The sequence below is a fragment of the Gigantopelta aegis genome, chromosome 9 (assembly GCF_016097555.1).
Source record: "Gigantopelta aegis isolate Gae_Host chromosome 9, Gae_host_genome, whole genome shotgun sequence".
Taxonomy (NCBI): Eukaryota; Metazoa; Mollusca; class Gastropoda; order Neomphalida; family Peltospiridae; genus Gigantopelta; species Gigantopelta aegis.
Window position 1 is genome coordinate 54250417 of NC_054707.1, and position 16001 is coordinate 54266417.

General features: G+C 34.6%; 1 protein-coding gene across 1 annotated transcript in view; it reads left to right on the forward strand.

The window, feature by feature from the left end:
- Positions 1-16001, forward strand: part of LOC121380544 (low-density lipoprotein receptor-related protein 4-like) — a 111969-nt gene that overhangs the window by 24483 nt on the left and 71485 nt on the right. The gene's annotated exons all lie outside the window — the stretch shown is intronic.

Genomic DNA, 16001 nt, shown 5'->3' on the forward strand with positions numbered 1-16001 from the left:
ATAAACAGGTGTTTAAGCATGGTAAATGTACGTAGTTACACGCGTGTAAAACATAAACAGGTGTTTAAGCATGGTAAATGTACGTAGTTACACGCGTGTAAAACATAAACAGGTGTTTAAGCATGGTAAATGTACGTAGTTACACGCATGTAAAACATAAACAGGTATATAAGCATGATAAATATAAGTAGAAGCATGATAAATGTATGTAGTTACACACATGTAAAACATAAACAGGTGTTTAAGCATGGTAAATGTACGTAGTTACACACATGTAAAACATAAACAGGTGTTTAAGCATGGTAAATGTACGTAGTTACACACATGTAAAACATAAACAGGTGTTTAAGCATGGTAAATGTACGTAGTTACACACATGTAAAACATAAACAGGTGTTTAAGCATGGTAAATGTACGTAGTTACACACATGTAAAACATAAACAGGTGTTTAAGCATGGTAAATGTACGTAGTTACACACATGTAAAACATAAACAGGTATTTAAGCATGGTAAATGTACGTAGTTACACACATGTAAAACATAAACAGGCTTTGTATATCCAGCCCATAGTCTAAGAGGAAACCCACTATATTTTCCCATTAGTAGCAAGGAATCTTTCATATGCACTTTTCCAGACAGGACAGTACATACCACACCCTTTGATATACGAGTCAAGGTACATTTTATATATATATATATATATATATATATATATATATATATATATATATATATATATATATATATATATATACTACAACCATTAGCAGGGGTTGAAATAATAAATAGAGGTTCAGGGACCAGTTGGCCTGGCCTCTAGGGACCACACCCTTCACAAAACTAAATTTTGTTAGAACATGTTGTTTTTCCATCTAATGTTGGGGGAGAGGAGAAAATTACAACATATACCAGTATGTCATTTGGAGCACTTTTCATAAGTTAGTCAGGTTTAAACAGACTGAGGTTGTGGGGGTTTTCTGGTGGGATTGTTTATTGTTTTGTTTTGTTTTGTTTGTTTGTTCTTTTTTGGGGGGAGGGGGATGGTTCTGTGGGGTTTTTGTTTTTTTTAAAGTATTTTTTTGGGGGTGGGGTGGGGGGGGTTAAAGCTGGTATAACCAATTATTTTATCCATTTCTGTGTACATATCAGAATAGTAAAATATGCAGCTCTTTGTTAAAGGATCCCTAACTTCTCTGGTAATTTAAGCTTTTAGTTTTGTGAAGCAGTGACGTGTGCCTGACTGAATGTAATAAGTGATGTTTCTTTGTCAACTCATAGGATGTATTTCTAGGAGAAAAGATGAACTGATAGAGTCAAAGCATCCAACTATACTCATGTCCAAAAGAGACTTTACAAAGCTTGAAATTGTATTATAGAAAACTGACAAACGGTACGGTGAGATATGAAAGTATCATCAAGTTCAAGATTTATACATCACAATACGCTTTGTAATACATCCAAAGTGTTTGTAAGGTGGTTTCAAAATTGGTTCTTTTCGATTAGCAACAATATTGATAAAATTCTTCAAATTTGATGTATGTAAAGTTTCTTTTGGATATCAGTATATGTACATATATGTATGCTCTGGTGTACCACTTGGTGTGTTATACTTCTTTTATTTAAATAACATTGCATTTAGTCAGGTTGTCATAACAGCTAGTGTCATCATATACTGTCACGTACAATATACTTGAATTTTCTGTTGATTTATCTGGTAATTTTAAACATGTTGATTGAAAGATCTGTTTCCTTATCACACATAGTCTGTTATTTATTTATCTTAGGTTTCTGGAGTTTAAGGTTATAAATTAAAAACAAAAACACCCAAGCTGTTACAAACCCTGTAGATTATTCGGTTGGGATGCTTATGGTTCAAAATGTTAAAAGTAATTTTTTATTTTATTTCACATCTTCGGGCATCATGCTTTTGATAAAAAAAAGAAAAGAAAACAGCCAACTTCCAGTCTGGAAAGAAATTAGATGGAAAAGAATTGGCAGAGGGATAACCCCACCCCACACATACCCTTCAAACATCAACAAAAACAACAAAAAGGGGGAAAACAAATACACATGTAATTTTTTTTTTTTTTTTTTTTTAAACACTAACAAAAACCCCCAACAACAAACAAAATATAAATAATAATTTAAAATAAAAACCCACTGAAAATATTTCATAAATTATGTTTGGCTTTTATAAAAAATAAACATTTGTTGAACACTACTTCAGTACATTGTGGGGTGGGTTTCAGTTGAACACTACTTCAGTACATTGTGGGGTGGGTTTCAGTTGAACACTACTTCAGTACATTGTGGGGTGGGTTTCAGTTGAACACTTGCCGTAGGTGCTTGTGTTGTAGGATCGAACCCCACGGTGAATCCATTCTCTAAGGGTTGTTTTTTGTCAATCTGATTAAAATTAGCTCTACTGGGTCTACCAGTAGATCTAACAGCATTGCGTAGACTCCCATGTCCAGGTGACATTTCATCTATAGATAACAATTTAAATATCGACCAATTACACTTCGCCTTTTATAGTGTTATTCAGGAGCATACAAATTCTAAAAATATCGGTCGAGACTATTTATGCAATAGGCGAACTTGTTGGTCTGTTTCAACATTGAAAAAAACAGGGGGAAAAGTGCAATAATAAACTCTGAATTGTATACTAGTATAAACAGATTTTATGGCTATACCATCAGTTTTTTGTTTTGTCTTGAAACAAACTTTATATGAAAAATTTATATTATAATTAGTTTTCTGTATATTCGTAATTCACCCAAATCATTTCTTATACCCTCGGCATAATCCCGAATGTTTTCAAATTATTTTCAAATCACTGGCATGATTTTGCAAGTAAGGTTTTGATTGGTCAAATGAAAGGTCAACTGGACATGAGCTCCAACGGGCTGCTGTTAGATCCACATGTAATAGTGGAGCTAATTTTAATTAGATTGTGTTTTTGTTTGTTTTTTTAATCCAACCACTGGTATATTAAACATAATATACAGTGGTTTGTGCTGTTCTATCTGTTGGAAAAGTGCATATAAAAAATTCCTTTGGTGCTAATGGAAAAATGTAGTACGGTAGGTTACCTCTAAGACCATATGTCAGGATTAATTTATCAAATGTTTGAAATATTAAAGCCAATGATTAATAAATCAATGTGCTCTATTTTTTCCTGCACTAGTGGTGTCGTTAAATACAAAACTAACTTTAAAAACTCATTATTTAGCTAACGTTAAAGTTAGCTTAACGACACCATTAGAGCATATTGATTTATTAATCATTAGCTATTAGATGTGAAACATTTGTTAATTCTGACATTGTTTTCAAAGGAAACTTACTACAGTTTTCCATTAGTAGCACAGGATCCTTTAGGCACTTTTCCTCAGACATCACAGCACAAACATGTACCACCTATGGTGTTCGATCCAACATGTACGACTCAAGCAAATTCTATAACTTTTTAACGACATGGTGAGATCTAGTTTAGTTGGTAAAGCACTTCCATTGTAGATTCGAACCACCTCATTGGTCCCATTTACTAATTGAGTTTTTTCCCCCACACCTAACGTGTGCACCATGACTAGCACATGCATATCAAAGGCTGTAAAATATTTCTTGCTGCCAATGGAAAAAGTAGTGGATTACCTATGAAGACAGTGTGTTAGAATTAACAAATGTTTCAAATTCAATAACCAATGATTAATAAATCAGTGTACTCTAGTGATGTTGTTGAACAACAACAACAACAACAACAACAACAAAAACAACAACAACATCCTTTTACTTCCATGACTGTTTGATAGGTTTTCAATGATTTCTCAGGTTTTAATGCAAAGTGTCAAAGTCTTCTTGTTATTTTAGAAAATAATTATCAATCAGTTTTAATTTTTCATAACTTTTCCATGACTTGGGAAACAACATTTGCAAATTTCAATACTTTCCAGGATTTTCATAACCTGATTTATGCCTTGTATGTGACCCCCAAACCAAAATCACCTTTAAGGGTCTGTGTAACACTACTATTCTGGCCAAGCTGTAACCTTCTGTTCTGTTGAAGATACTTGAAACTGTGTAAATCATCTGCATTGTTTGTGCTGTAGATCTCTTGTTGATCTTTTGATTAATGACTTGGGATCTCAATCTGCCTGACAGACAAAAGGTGTTTACAGTGCTCACTGAAGCCACTCCAAGCCTGTACGCATCTGACTGCCTCTATACAGCCATTAGACCATAATGCAGTAAATAAATGTCTTTCTTTTACGCAATACCAAACCCATTAGTGCGGTGCACATGTAGGTATACATTACTTACCACTGGTCTGTTTTACCAGGTCTAAACAAATGAGGTCTACGGTGTAGATGTGTTTCAGCTAAAAGGGCTGTTTCAGAGGTGGTTATATGTGCAGTGGGTGGATGGTAATTTTTGTCTTGCCTCTGCAAAGTAAAAAGGCGAGATATTGGTATTATTTTTTCAGCTGAGACAGTGGTTGCAGCGATGCATCATCTTTTGCATTAGTTTCGGTTAAACTTAGATCAGTATCTCACAAACTATAAAATAAAGTTTGTTTTGTTTAACGACACCACTAGAGCACATAGATTTATTAATCATCGGCTATTGGATGTCAAACATATGGTAATTTTGACACAGTCATAGAGAGGAAACCCATTACATTTTTCCATTAGTAGCAAGGAATCTTTTATATGCACCATCTCACAGACAGGACAGAACATACCACAACCTTGCATATACCAGTCATGGTGCACTGGCTGTGACGAGAAATAGCGGGCCCACCGACAGGGATCGATCCAGACCGACCGTGCATCAACGAAGCGCTTTACCACTGGGCTATGTTCTGCCCCTCACAAACTATAAGTTCTAGGTCAATGAAACTTGATTTATAGTTGCACCTATGGATGTTGTTCACAGTGCATCAAATTTTGTTTTTGCTGTGGAACTCTTGCTTAATATATACCCACCACCCACAAAATTAAATTTTATTTTCATTTACTAAATGTATGTATAGTTCTTGTTTCCACCATAATGGTCACCTGTATCCATGACCACTCGTTGATCTAGTATGTATAGAATTAAAATAGTTATACCAGGCATAAAATGATAACTGTGTGACCTGTTGTGTCTGATCCCCAGTTCTGGGTCATCCCTAATAGCTGTGTTTATGGTTGGACTATACCAATTCAAATCCCATAGGCGACCATGTTAACGTTTGTGTTTAAAAACACTATATGCAATAGATCAACCAAACTGACCCATAAATATCAGTACTACAACCCCTACCTCAAAGTATTAACTGCAGAAAATGGTACCTTTCATGGCTCATTTTCGGTATAACCAGATGTTTTTACAACACCCCTAGTTTCGCACAAAATTTTAGTACTTTTTTTTACATGTACCCCATACATGTTCCAAGCATATATGTGTAGAGACAACATGGATATTCAGAGTACCTCAACTCCTTAAACCTATTCCATTGAAACACATGTACTTGACTGACCCCTAGATTATGAAGACCTTAATAGGCACATCAAAGAAATATCAGTATTAAAAAAATGCAATGTCTGAGGAAGGAAAGATCAACATGACTGCACATGTATGAAGTAATGACTTCATGTCCTGCACATCACTGTTGGAGGGAAATCCTGTATGCTGAGTGTGGCTGTCTTCAAGTTACCATGTGCGGGAATTTCAAATCCATCAGCTATGCAGATTTTAAAAATGGACCATCTAAACCATTGGCAGCCACCAATATTCCTGACTATATTTTATGTATACCCTACTGTAGTTGGAGGTTTTAAATATTTGTAATGTTTGGAATTATCATGCAGCTTTCACATATTTATTTTTGATTCATTACTAAAAAAGCATGTTTTTAAATGACATAATTACCCGAACATCTATTTTATTACATTTTTTTTAATCCAGATCAATACAATATGTATATTGGATGTATTCCTACAATCTGTAATCCAGCATATTATTTAGCTATTAACATTGGATAATACAGCTTTAACAATAAAATAAATTATCAACTTACACCAAGGTAGATAATCAAATCTGGAAAAATTGGTTCTAAATCTAGTATACACTTAAAATGCACTTCATGAAAGCAAACTAAGTGATTATTTTTTAAAAAGATTTGATCTGGAGACCTAAAGATATGTTTAACAAGCTTATTGTTATGTATAAATGAGAACAGAAGGCACAATAGTGACCAAAAATTTAATTATGGCTTTGGTAAAGTTTTTCTTCAAATTAATTTTTGTGTGTGCATAAAACTACAAATTTGTCTAAAATATGACTTAGCACCCTATAAGTATGTCAAAAGGACAATAAAAATCAAGGTCTTTAAAAAGTTAAGCTTTCAGAAGTACATACATGAAACATTAACTGTGTTTATGGAAATTAAAGACATTAACCCAATATTGGCACATGTTATTTTTAATATAAAAATAAATTGCTATTAAAATCTAAGTTCAGATTGCCTAGATATATTACCATATTTAAGAGTAGTTGTATATGGCAAGTCAAACACCATGTAAATAAAAATATTCAAATCTTTATAGTATGAATTATAGGCCAAAACCAACTTTTCCTCAGTGCTAATTTTTTATTCAAACTCCATTCAGAGCCATGTACAGTAATTATTGTCAAGGTCAAGGTCATTGTGAACTTACATGGCCGAGTGACCGCTAATTAATCAAATAGTATAGTTTAATTTAATTAAATGACACAAATCATAATCTTTTTTATTATGCACTGAATATGTGCTATAGGTTGGACTATACCAATTCAAATCCCATAGGCGACCATGTTAACGTTTGTGTTTAAAAACACTATATGCAATAGATCAACCAAACTGACCCATAAATATCAGTACTACAACCCCTACCTCAAAGTATTAACTGCAGAAAATGGTACCTTTCATGGCTCATTTTCGGTATAACCAGATGTTTTTACAACACCCCTAGTTTCGCACAAAATTTTAGTACTTTTTTTTACATGTACCCCATACATGTTCCAAGCACAAGGCTACTTGACACAGTGGTACTAGATGAATTAAAATTGTATACATTTTTAGCCCAGATGAAACTAATTTTTTTTACAACCAACACACTCACATTTATAACCAATCACAGGACTTGTGGTGTTAACTTCTCTATCAAAAGTTCGGTGCACCTCGAACTTCGACCCAGCCGGAAATTAATTGGTATAGTGCTACCTTATGCCAAACAGCGTGAGATAATAGGATCAGGTGCACACATACAAATACACTATTAGACCCACACAGAGTAGGAATGACCTTGGCTTATCACTGAAGTTGTATATTGCAATTTCCATTCACTTCAGACTTACTCTATCCCCATCTGTCCGGGACTTAAATCACTGGCAATGTTAAATAATCAGTCACTGTTCACCAATGGCAACTACATTTTCAAATATGAACTTAGAAAAATAATGTTAAATATTGATAGCTTCTAATATAACTGGCTTCTGGAGAAAATTCAGTGAACAAGAAGTGTTTCCTTCAGTATGAACATAGGTTTAGCTTGCAGGCTATATCATAGTTTGCCATTTTATTGCTTATGTCATTTGAAATAGAAATTTTTTATAAATAAAAGATAGTTAACAGAAACAATATCATACAAGATACAATTTATTGCATTTAAACATTCCACATGGGAACAGAGTGCACAAAATAACATAAAAAGTTACAATATCAACAAACAATTAATGACTATAGTTTTATATACATATATACATATACATGTATGTGACTTCTACAATCTGTTCATTATATTGGAAAACCAACTTGCAAATAACACCTATGTTGGCTGGGTCCTGATTTTACATAATAAAAATAAACTGCTCTTTGGGTGTCATATTTAAAAATGAAGGGTTTTAGTTGGAGATAATCATAATAAAAGTAAATATGTTGTGTTAAATATTTCATTACCAAACATACTGATTTATTACATAAGACTATTTGCTATGTGATAGGTTTTATTTTTCACAGGATCTTAAATTTTGTATTATGCGAAAAGCGCAACTATTAAGTTCCCACAAAAATTAAGTATTTTACAGTAGATGGCAAAATAAGCTGAATAGAAAGATAGGACAGGAATATATGACATCTCAGCCAATTTTAAAGCAGGGCTGCTACATGTGTATACTAGTATAGTACTTCAATCAAGGGGAGAGACATAGCCCTGTGGTAAAGCACTCGCCTGATGTGTGGTCGGTTTGGGATCGATCCCCGTCAGTGGGCCCATTGGGCTATTTCTTACTCCAACTAGTGCACCACAACTGGTACATCAAAGGATGTGGTATGTGCTATCCTGTCTATAGGATGGTACATATAAAAGATCCCTTGCTGCTAATCGAAAAGATTAGCCCATGAAGTGGCAACAGTGGGTTTCCTCCCTCAATATCTGTGAGGTCCTTTACCATATGTCCGATGCCATATAACTGAATAAAATGTGTTAAATAAAACATTTCCTTCCTTTCCTTTCATTGAAAAGCAGCAAGGGATCTTTATGTGTACTTTCACATAGACAGGAGTGGTACAATATGTACACCACAGCTTTTGGGATGTCAGTCTTTGGATACTGGGTTGGATTTGAGGGGTTGGTGAGCATGTCTATCAAGGAACCCAAAAAGTAAAAATGTGCTCTGAGAATGGTAGTAAAATGAAAGACCATAAAAGGAGAGGAAAAAAAAGAAAGAAAGAAAGAAAAATCCCTACAGTACATGTATACTCTGGGAAAACATTCATAGCAATCCTCTTGCATTTTAGCTGCAGGAAATTGATTTCTGTGAATCCGACTGAAAAAACATTGTTTCTTTCAAGCAATTTGTCCTAATTTTATTTGTATGCTCCTGAGGCATGTGGAAACTTTCCAGTTGAGGGGAGCATGGGGATCAGTGATTATTAGAAGCAGCAGTAGGTGATAAGATGACACTGTGGAATAACAGGAGGGATAGAACACAGGAAATTGATAAATGACTGAGAGAAGAGTTCTGGAATTAAAGCATTCCACCATGTTCATTCTGGTGCCAGACCGACCTCAGAGTGCACAGTCTAATTGCATTTTCATGTATGCAAGGTGCTGTCTTCATGACTTGTAAATATTGCATGCACATACACACTTACAATGTCAGAGCTCCATGAGCATTGGGGTTCTTGAAGTTTTAATATTGAGTGAGAAGATATATATTTTTTTAATTAATATGGTACTACAATTTCTTCATGACTTGTAAAAATTGCATACATGTAAATAGTATATACACTTACAATGTCAGAGCTTGAAGACAAAAATAAAATTAAATGAACATTTAATTATTTTTTTTTTCACTTTTTCATTACCACATTTTTTCAATAGGCAAGCTGAATTATTTTTTTTAATAATGTGGTATCGCAATTTCATCTGATGATATTTTGTTGGAAAGTATTTGCTGTTTTTATTAGAACTTAAGCCAGTCTGAAAAATTATTAGAACTTAAGCCAGTCTGAAAAACTGGTGAACACTACATTTATAAATAGGATTAATTCAGCTCAGTAGTTTGAATGTTTGTATGTGACATGATCATTTCAATTCAGTGGCTAGAATCTTTGAGTGAGGCAGCTTGGGTCAAAATTAATGATTACTTCAGTTCAGGTGTTAGAAACTTTCACAATAATGAATGAATGAATGTTTAACGACACCCCAGCACGAAAAATACATCGGCTATTGGGTGTCAAACTATGGTAATGCAAATAAATAAAGTGATGATCAACATCAATATAAAAATTCAAGGTTTAAACAAAAACAGTGTAAAGAACTGTGCAAAAATACAAATACAAATATCACAGAATTTTACGGACACCGAATTTTACTGTAAACTTCAATTTGTGCTGTATTGGCCATTCTCAAAGAGAATGTTACACCCCTGCACCACGATGAGGTTACAGCACGCGCAGGGGCTTTCACAATAGGTCACATGATTAATTCAGTTCTGTAGTTTGAGACATGGTGAGTCACCTGATTAATTCAATTGAGCCGTTACAATGTTTGAGGTATGATGGGTCACCTGATTAATTCAGTTCAACAGTTAGAATGTTTGTGTGAGGCATAATGGATCATCTGATTAATTCAGTTCAACAGTTAGAATGTTTGTCTGAGGCATAATGGATCATCTGATTCAGTTAAACAGTTAGAATGTTTGTCTGAGACATAATGGATCATATGATTAATTCAGTTCAACAGTTAGAATGTTTGTCTGAGGCATAATGGATCATCTGATTAATTCAGTTCAATAGTTAGAATGTTGTCTGAGTCATAATGGATCATCTGATTAATTCATTTCAACAGTTAGAATGTTTGTGTGAGGCATAATGGATCATCTGATTAATTCAGTTCAGCTTATGTATCACATTTGTAATTCTGTGGATTAATTCAGTCCAGCTGATAGGTCAAAGGCTTAATGTCCCTGAGTGGCTCTGTCTTTATAATGCCTCTCTGAAGTGTGATGGGTCACATGATTAATACGACTCCGTGGTTAGACTGTTTGTCTTGGGCATGATGCATGATTCACAGGATTAATGCAACTATTGTTAAACAACTGATATATCAAAGTGTAAGAGTCCGTACTGGTGACTGAAAGAACTACGGTATATTACATGTACATGTTGTGACAGTGGGCTTCTTGTGTTCCTCTCCATGCACAGTGCTGTATGATTACCACATGCATAGACACATAACTGCCTCTGATAAGGACATTCTGTGCCTGTTTACTTCTAGAATGCTCATCACAGTGTTGAGATGTATGTACGGTTGTATATGCACCTGATGACAGCAGCACATACCTAACATTGTGGCTCATGATTATTATCTGCCTGAGTAACATCCTAGTTAAGTAACCGACACATGTCTGAATACCGCCCAGTCAGGAATAGATCACACTTAACCACATGGCAGATTACACAATCCTCATGATCTTAGCAAATCTGCATCTTATGTAATTTGGTCCGTATGGGAAAGTGCATATTAAAGATCTCTTGCTGCTTCTTCATATTTTTTTTTTTTTTTGCCTGCCTCGGTGGTGTCATAGTTAAGCCATCGCTTATAAGGCTGGTAGATACCAGCTCCCACCCAGAGCAAGTTTTAACGACTCGGGGGTGGGGGGGGAGTAAGACCACTACACCGACTTCTCTCTCACTAACCATTAACCCTATGTCCTGGACAGACATCCCAGATAGCTGAAGTGTGTGCCCAGAACATTGTGCTTGAACCTTAATTGGATATAAGCACAAATTAGTATTAATGAAATGAAATAATGTTTTTTGGTAGAAGTAACCTCAGCATGTTTTTTCTCTTCTCTCTCTCTGTCTCTCTCTCTGTCTCTCTCTATCTCTCTGTCTATCTCTCTGTCTGTCTGTCTGTCTGTCTGTGTCTCTCTCTCTCTCTGTCTCTGTCTCTCTCTCTCACTCTCTCTCTCTCTCTCTCTCTCTCTCTCTCTCTCTCTCTCTCTCTCTCTCTCTCTCTCTCTCTCTCTCTCTCTCTCTCTCTCTCTCTCTCTCTCTCTCTCTCTCTCTCTCTCTCTCTCTCTCTCTCTCTCTCAACCAAATATTGAAATAACCATATATTAGACACTAAATATACCTATATACAGTAAAGTACACTTATAACAAACATGCTTAGAACGAACTACTGCACAGAACGAACTGATTATAAAGTCCTGTTTTATGTCCCTATACATTAATAACCAGCTTGTGCAAATGTGTACAATGAGCTACTGCTATAACAAACTAACTATCATGATACCTTCTGGTTCGTTATAAGAGTAAGTACTTTACTGTAGTTTAAAATGTTCTCAAAGCCCTTTCTGGAAATCCTTATTTTAAGTTTTATCCTTTTGGTATGCTCACTAATCTATACATATCACAAGCAAGTTATATTTTTCCATGTTAATACTTAGAAAGAAGTAAAGTATTATTTTAGTTTGTGTTATAAATGTTTGCATACTTTGTGTGCTAATGGCAGGGCAGTTACGGTTTTGCCCTCTTCGCCCCCCCCCCCCCCCCCCCCCCCCCCCCCCTTTTATGCATTGATCTTAGCACTAAAATCACCTGAAGTGCGTAACCAATGTACCTTACACTGGCCACTTTAGAACAGGTTTGACTATATGTATATATACAAATCCCTACAGGTGATCATTTTACAAGCCTAAAAAAAAAAAATAGAATCAATTTTGTAACAGTACTAATAGTCCTGTGTATTAAGAGCTGGGTAGCACTATCGGTATGTAGATAATATCTTCTGGAGAAGCTTGATTTACAATGGCCAGTCTGCCTACCGGTGTAGGTGAGAGAGCACACCTTTCACAGGTGTTTCTTGATCTGTGTCACCTGACAAGGAACTCGAACAACAAACCTCTTAGAGGCCACCTGCAGAAATACGTACTTACCTTAATGCATAATGCAATCTCTTTAAGTGCTTTCTGTCAACTTGAGCCACGCAAATATATTGCATGTAATTCAAAACTACATATTGCATCTATATTGTTAAAAGACACACACTTCTTTGATTCATTATATGTGTTGCTTCATTAAATTTTATTGCATTTTTTGTTCAATGGAGCTTGTAAATTTGGCAATGACATGTGCTGTTACAGTTACAATGTCTTACCTTTAAGTGGTTCTTCACAATGGATTATGCGGATATTCATTACTGGTTGGCAGAGAAGCTGTTTTTGTGAACTTTCGTTCCAGATATTCAATGCATCTGTTGATTCTCAATTTAAACAGCTGCAATTCAATATTATTAAAAAATAACTGAGAGATAGTTATCTGTGGAAAAAAGCTATTGTGTATAAGAAAGACTAACCTAAATTGCTGGAAGGTAGTGCACTTATACTGCAGATACTGGATAGAGGGGAGATTTGGGTAATAGTGGACATAGACCAAAGGTCGACTGTCTTTACCATGCTGCTGCTGCATACTATCTTCATCCATCAAATGTTTCATGTTATTGTCTGTTAAGAGTTAAAGAAACCAAAGATAGTTACGGAAAAGCCATTTTGTTATTATATCCCTACCTATAGGTTTTGTCTCTGTCCTCTCAGTGTTTTTCTGTCTGTCTGTCTGTCTGTCCCACATATAGTTTTCTGAATGTTTTTTTCACAATGCCTACATATATTGAGCTGAAATTTTGTGTACAGTCTTATCATGTACCCGGTACTGTTACATGCAGATCAAGTTTAACTTCCATGCTTATTTATTAATTTTTCATGTACCCGGTACTGTTACATGCAGATCAAGTTTAACTTCCATGCTTATTTATTAATTTTTCATGTACCCGGTACTGTTACATGCAGATCAAGTTTAACTTCCATGCTTATTTATTAATTTTTCACACAGTTATGGCCCTTAAACTTGTTTAATCATTTATATATTTTTTTTAATCTTTCATACAACACACAAAGTTATTTGATATTGTTAAATTATATCAAAACAAAACAATAATAACCTGTCCACAGTTAAACATCTACATGTATACAAATTGCCGAACTGTCAACAGCAAATTAAGTACACTGCACTGATCTATTCTAAATATATTTTTACTTATAATAAGAAGCTTAATTCAATTTCATTTCAGTTATTTAAAAAAAAAAATGGCAGTATATTGAATCACTCAAAAGAGAAATTTAACCTGTCAAAGATCCAATAGCTATTTTACCAGCTTTATTTCGGCAGAAAGTGATACAAAAAAGACAGTTGTCTGGGAAAGTGTTAATGAAATTTTTTAGCAGGTGTCCTCTGCAACTACATGTAAAAATTACCCAATGTTTGACATCCAAAAGCCGATCTCGTTAAAACTAACTTCAGCTGTTGAGCACAGTAGTTAGTGTTTTCCCTAGCTTGTTTTAGTATGGTGCAGCACCATGCTTCAATAGTCTAGCACCATTTTGCCTTAATCAGCACCATGCTACCCTAAGATTAAACAAGCCTTTTTCACTAATTAATTCTAAAATTGCCTTTATAAAACACCCAAAAAGGTATTATTAATTAATAAAATATGCCTTTTATATCTTTTGCCATTCATTTTATTAAAGCAAGCACATAAATTACATTAATGTTTATTTCAATTAATTCTTTGTGTATTTTTAATGAAAAACAAGTGCCCCGAAAATGGTGAAAATGCCCCAAAAGTGTTTGGTCTACCACAGTGTTTGAGATTAAAAATTTGGGGCACTATCGCAGTTGGATACTAACATTTCAAAATCTGGTATCCCATCTGAGAATTTAGTATCCCACTTAAATGAAATTCATAAATAACACTGTAACAAACTTGGACGACACTGTTCTCGTTCCCAGTCTATTGCAACACCGTAATCACAGAATTTGTGAAATTTGCAATCAAACATAATCTATTTTTTAATAATACTAACATAAATTAATATTTAGCAGTAATTTTTAAGTATTTCTGACATTATTAATGATAAACCTAAATGTGTACCTGTATCAATTTTCTGCAGATGTAGAATCAATATCTCAAATAAAATTTGAAGGGAGGAAACATCCAACAAAAACAATAGCGACTTAGTGGTTCCCAGTCTATTGCTACGTTGCTGTTACTCGAGTGTTGCATTAGACGAGTTGGGGGAGATATTGTTATGGAATAGCATTAGACTGGGTACGAACTCGAAAATACTGTTATTTAAAAAAAAAAAAACATTATATGGTATCCCGGTGGGATACTGGGTTCTTGAAGTCTGGTATCCAAAATTAAATTCTGGTAGCCTTGCCAAATTTCTAGGGAAATCACTAAGCACTGGTGCTACATTGTAGTTTCAGATCATAATGCACGAAGAGCAGAGTTTAAGTGAGATAAACTTGACAGTTTTAACTAATATTGCCAAGAATGTCACATTTCTCAGACTATATTTACATGTATGACTTTTTTGGAGTTATTTATGTTGATAATGTTGACGAGCGTACCATTTAAATCGCTGAGACCCTTTCTTGACTTATTGGGAACACTACTGTGGTTTTTCAATAAATGGCTGAAGAGTTCTAAATGCATCAAAAAACAAATTCATAAAACTGGCTGAATACATAAAAATTTCCAAGTTATTTTGATCCCCTGCTGTTTACAGAAAACATTCATCTGAGTATGGATTTTTTAAATTATTTTTTTATTTGCAGTGATGCTTGTCTGTAAAATGAATGTTTTACACACTCAAAAAAGTAAAATATTTTACTTCATATTTAGATCTTTGCAACATGTACTTCAATGCTGAATGTCTGACATACATTAGAAATGGGTGTGGGTAGGGGCACTAAACTATGGTACAAAAATATAAGTATTGGTCCTGCAAACTGAAAAGCAAATTAACTGGACCCATCCCCAGTCAGTATTTCTGCCAGAAAGAAATTTTTGGGTATGGTGCTATGGAATTGAATATTTACAATGTTTGTGCTGAATGTGACAGGGGTTATAGGGGGTCAACCCCAGAAAGAAAATGGGTTAGGTTTAGGGTTAGAGTTACGAAAACCATACAGTAATGGTAAGGAAGGAACACATTTTATTTACGGTTATATGGCGTCAGTACAGTAATGGTAAGAGTCATTCATTTTGTCAAAAGGTCAACTTAAAAAAAAAAAATCTACAAAAATGTTGGGTATGGCGCCATACCGGTAGCCATTATACCCTCTGTCAGAAACCAGTTGCTGGTATCGTCCAACACCTAGGTGACAGTCTTGCTAATATTAATACAGTGAAACCCCTCTGAACTTGAAATTTAGAGACCAAATAAATAGTCCAGTTTTAGGGGGTTTCTGGGTTAGAAAAGTTCCATTTTGTACTGACATTTAAAAAGAGACTATGAAAAACGTCCGATTTTGAGGGAATTTCTGTTTACAAAGGGTCTGGTTTTGAGGGGTTTCAGTGTTCTAACATTTATAAACTTCTAACACTGAATCTTGGAGAACAGAATC